This window comes from Cibotium barometz, chromosome 8 (assembly GCF_041138505.1).
Source record: "Cibotium barometz isolate CiBa-2024 chromosome 8, ASM4113850v1, whole genome shotgun sequence".
NCBI classification, from domain to species: domain Eukaryota; kingdom Viridiplantae; phylum Streptophyta; class Polypodiopsida; order Cyatheales; family Cibotiaceae; genus Cibotium; species Cibotium barometz.
In genome coordinates, this window is record NC_141053.1 from 34,586,172 (window position 1) to 34,591,930 (window position 5,759).

Below are 5,759 nucleotides of genomic sequence, written 5' to 3' on the forward strand. Positions count from 1 at the left end.
TCATCTAAAAGCCTACCGTAGTATCAGAGACTTAGACAAAGGTAGTGAGATCTCCAAAAAGTGTTTATTGAAAGGAGACATTATCACATTCATTTGTCATCTAAAAGCCTACCGTAGTATCAGAGACTTAGACAAAGGTAGTGAGATCTCCAAAAAGTGTTTATTGAAAGGAGACATTATTCTTGGCAATGCAAGTTTGATACATATTCCAAATGTGGCATGCTAGCAAAATAATATGAAGTATTTGACATGCTTCCACATCGAAATGTAGTATTATGCACTCCCTCGATGAAAGGAAATGTGTAGCATAATCAAGATGAGGAAGAAACATTGAGCTTTTTGAGATAGATGCAACTTGAGGGTGTCTCTTGAAATGCTGCCATGTTTTCTTGTAGCATGAATGCTTGTGGTAGCAAGGTAGCAGTAAACACAAGGGTAAAGAAGTACATTGTGACATTGATAGAGAAAAGTAATTAAAAAGTAATCCTAATGTTGGCACCACCTATTCGATCTGTAAGCTAAATGTGGCTTGCTTGCAATAATACAAGATGTGTTTTTTTTCAAAGAAAAGGCTATTATATTAAGAAGTTAGGAAAGGTTACATAGAGTAGAGAGCTTTGACTAGCAAAATATCTTTAGTTACAACTTTCTCTCTAAGTAGTATGAGATCCTAAATTACAATTATCTCTCTGTCATGCTTCTTTGCATGTACCTTCTTGTGCAACTGAAAAAATCTTGGTGTCTAGATCCTTTATCCTCCTCTGCATGTACCTTTCACTTGCATGAATCACATGGTCTTTTAGCCAAATGTGCTGAGAAGAAGAGCTGTTAAATATGAAATCCAATCTATTAACCCATAGCAACCAAAGTAGTTCACATCTCAAAACAATCCAGAGTTCCATAGTGCAGCCTATACATTCACCCAATATCAGATTTTTCCACCCCAATGTAAGACCATTCCATGACATAATGCAGTTGGCTAAAGAGACAAAACACTGTTGAACATGAGTAAAATGTATGAAGATATGCAGGTCATCCTCTAAACCTTGACATCTATGACATTTACCATCTCCAATGTGACATCTGAAGGCTTTCTGTTGTGTCCATAAGGCTTTGTTCATTATTAGCTAGGCTAGGCAGACTTTCTTGGGTTTAACATATTTATTCTAGAGTTTACCAAAAAGGAGATACCAGTGAGCTTTGTCCCACAATATATTCCATCTTCTATTTAGGGTGCAGTGTACAGGTGGATAACTTTTATTAGCCGAGATGGGTAGGAGGTTTGATTGAGTGTTCCACTCGAAGGCTGTGGGAAGAGGAAGGTCCCTAATGGATAATAACTAGTAGTCAAAGTGTGACCAAAGGCCAATTCTGTCCCCAACGAGCTCAAGTTCTACATTTGACACGCTGAACAATTTGATTAGGTTAGCTCTGGAGTTCCAGTTATTGCAAGTATCGCCCCACACATCCCACCAGCTCTGCAAATACCTGCTTTGTGTAATCTTAGAGTTGCATCATTTTTGGCCTTCTCCAATGAGGGGAAGGGCAGCATTAACCACCAGATGGAGTCTCTTCTCCATGTATCCCCCAGGTGTTGCTTGGTTTCCCTGAGAGGGCAAGGTCCCCTTTAACTGAGTTCCATGCATTCCATAAAGAGATAACTAAGGGGCTACCCACCGGTTTAATAGGGTATTTGCTTGCCATTATTGTCAATGGTAGAGTTTCTTCCACTTGGGGTGTCTTTTAAGCTTGAACTAGTTAAGATTCCTGTTGATCAACCAAGCCTAGTCTTTTGTAGGATTGAGGATGCTTCTCAATATCCATTTGGCTACCATTCTCTCTGCCAAATTACCTACATATAGGAGACCAAGCCCCCCTTTCCTAGTTTCAATTACCTACATATACCTACATATCCATTTGGCTACCATTCTCTCTGCCAAATTACCTACATAAGGACATAATCTACATCAGGAAGGGAGGCATGTTAACCCTCATTGGACACCTCTCCACCATCATTGTATATTTTACATGTGGGATCCACCGCTTGTCTATAAAAGGTGTGCTCGGGATTAATAATGGAGATTGTATTCTTAGATTAAAAGTTTACATAATCCTAGTAGGTAGTCGTGGATAGCCATGGACCTATTTTTTAAGTATGGCCACCCATCAATGCACCACCAATCCTGTCTCACCTTGGGAATTTTTTTAATCCATGGGTCCCCACCCCACAGGAAGTTCCTACATAATCTAATGAACTTTTTGAGGTCGTCATCTGGAGGTCTCCAACAGCTCATAAAGTAGATGAGTGAGGGGTTAATGAAGTGATTGATGATCATTTTCCTACCTGCGAGGTTGAGTTGTCTTTTTTGCCATTTGTTTAGTTTGTGTTCTACTTTATTGAGTTTCCACATCCACCTTTGTTTCATGGTAACCTTGAAGCCCATAGGGATACCTAACAGTCTAAATATCACACCATCTTCTAATAAGTTACAACAAGCCTGCAACAACCACTCAGGGGGTTTATCAATCAGTGTTCTGATCCCTATTTTCTAGTGGTTGATCCACTGATCATGAGGCTCTACAATAAATGTCCAGGCATGACCAGAAGCATTGGATGCTCCGCTCACTGTTGGAGACCATTGCATTAGTATTGTTTGCAAACATTTGTGTACATAGTTGCTTACCATTGTATAAGGAAACTCCCTACATCTTCCCTTTGTCCATACTGTCCTTGATAAGCCAATTCAATCCATCTGCAGTAGCAATTGCATAAAGTAAAGGTGCCAAGGGGAAACCCTGTCTAATGGACTTGGTTCGAGGGAGGGCATCAGAGAGCACCCCATTAACATTGATCCTTGCAGTGGCATTGCCAAAAAGGGTTTTCACCATCATAATGAAATGTTTGCATGCATCCATGTGTCTAAGAGATTCCAAGACAAATGCCAGCTTAATCTATCATATGCTTTATTAAAATCAATTTTGAAAAAAATATAGTTTTGATTAAAATCTTCAGCATAATCCATGCCCTCCCAGAGAGTAATTATAGCATCCAGAATGTATTTACCTTTTATAAAATGCTTTTGTTTTGGTCTAATCTAGCTTTTCAAGTGGTTGGATAGTCTCAAAGCTAGGGCTTTGGCAAAGATCAAGCAAGTTCTAGTTCTACTACTATGTCTAGGCCAGCAGAAGCTGAGAGTAGCAGTGTACGTCCATGGTCAAGACGTTTGAATTGTAGGCACATATGAGCATCGTTATAGGTTTCCAGTTACCTAGGTTGTCTTTCTCCCCCTTCTTGTGAATAAGTTTGATCCATCCTTCATTAATGGTGATGGGCAGAGCTCCATATGACAAGGCCTCTTGCCCAGTAGGGGACCAACCAGGATACCCTCAAAGGTTTTGAAGAATTCAGAGGGCATACCATCAAGCCGAGGACTCTTTTTCCCTTAAGGTTGTCTATTGCCCTTTTTATTTCTTCCTCTGAAAGATTATTCTCCAATGTTTTGGATATGGCTTTTGGGATTGTGGGTTCCCTAGCTTCCCCTACTACGAGTGTTATGTATTTAGTCAGATCCTTGGTGATCTCTCCCCCCTTGCTGAAAATATTCCTAAAGTGCCAGAGAGCCACTTTTATATTGCCCTCCTTAGAGCAACATTAGAGCAACATTTCTATTGCCCTCCTTAGAGCAACATTTCTAAGTCCCATTAACATCTGTGAGGAGGGGAATAGTCTCTTTATTTTGTTTTACTTTAAGAATCTTGAACATTTCAAGGGAGGGCACACCACTTTTGCCTGCCCACCACTCTCTAAAGAAGAGGTGGGCATGTTGCAGAGGGAGATGTCTTCCTCCTTCCTGATCTGGGCTCTAAGCCTACACACCTCTTCCTAAATTGTGGGATCCTTCTTGTTTGCAACTTCTTCCAAGTCCTTTTGATCTCAGCATTCAGTCTGTTTCTATCCAAGGGAGTAGGGAGGATGGTAGTTCCCTGAGAGTCCTCCAAGTCATGAGGGGTTGTCCAAAAGGGCATACAAGCTGGAAAATGACCTCCGGTGATTTGTCCTAGGTTGTCTGAAAGTTTTCCTTCTATTAGGGGCAGCAAAACCATCATGTCTCTCTTTTCCAGGAACATGGGCCGGAGGGGGTAAGAGGTACTGGCTTCATTACTCTATGATTTGGGTACAGGAGCAGAAGAGACTTGGGGGCTAGGGGTTTTTAGGTTAGGGTATCTAACCAGACAAGTCTTTATCACATGCCCCTGAGCTCCACAGTGAAAATAAGCATTGGGGAGGTTGTTCAAATATACAAGTGAATGGGTGTGTGCGGTAACAAGCCCTTAGCAAGAGGCTGTAAAAGAGAGTTTGTAAATGAGTGGGTAGTATTGAAAAGGTGAGTGGAATCTACTGGGAGAGAATAAAGGGTAGCATGAGAGGTTCTAGGATGTGGAGATATTTTGGGAAAAGTGAAGAGGTGGAGAGAATAAAGCAAAAGAGGTGGAGTGAATCAAGGAGAGAATAAAGCAAAAGAGGTGGAGTGAATCAAGGAGAGATCAGTGGGGGATTAGATGCTTGGCATCTTGTGGATGTAAACTCTATAAATTGAGGCATTGGCCTAATGAGTATTTGTTGGTTTTTGAGTATCCATGCCTACATTAAGCTATCACTAATCTCATCTTAATCATCATCTAATCACTTGCTAATCATGTTGATTCTTGCATTTGATCCACCATAGCTCATCACTTTTCTTGCATTTTAACATGGTATCAGAGCCTAGCTTAGGATCCATCCAATTTCTGAGCTTATTTATCTTGCTAATCACCCTATTAATCATAATTAGGAGATAATCACATTTTTTTAGTTTCTTTCAACTAGCCTCTGTACCTGCCCAACTGGTGGAGGAGCTCTCTCTCCCTTCACACACAACCAATGCCCAAGCCCTCTTAGAGGCATAATCTACACTTATTGCTCCACATTCCAACCAAAGGAATTAGCGAAATATGGCGCAGATCGACGGCAACGGTAGCATGATTTATTGCAGGCGCTAGCAGAATTTGGGAAAAATCTTCATACGGCGAGCTCTCGTCAAATTTGTCTAATTCCAGCTAGGCCTAGGGGTTTTCAAGCATGCTCTACAAGCTGGTGAAGACAGTTTTTGATTTCATCAAGTCTACAGTGAGATCCAACACTGTGCACAGTCTGGGAAGTGCCTTTGATAATCACCTGATTAATTCTTCATTAAAGCTTCAATCTTGATGTTTGTGGGATCAAAACATATCTAGACACATTTATCTACTACTGTATTGAAGCATTTTGAGATTAGATTTGTGCAAGTGGACCAATTGAAGACTCCAAGTTGGGACAGTCTTTTGCACATGAACAGTGAATTATCTTGGCAAATTGCTTAATTAATCCACCTTATCAAGGTGCTAATTAGGCATTGGTGGATCTAATCCGACATTGGGAAGGTGCTACACGTCTATGTGTTCAAATTGAATTTTTTGTCACAATCACTACCCCGATTAGTCCCTCCAAATCAGTGTATTTTTTGCACACACAAAATTGGAGATTATTTCACTAATCAGTGTGATTAATCAGTACTAATCACTATATTTTGGTGCAACTCAAATTTACCATTGGATATCTGATACAGATCCCTATCACTTCATATTACAATTCGGAGATGGTTTGATACTCCAACCATTCACTACAGAAGATAAGCTACCCTTGGCTTTATGTAATTTTTGGTGAAATTATGCTGATAAAT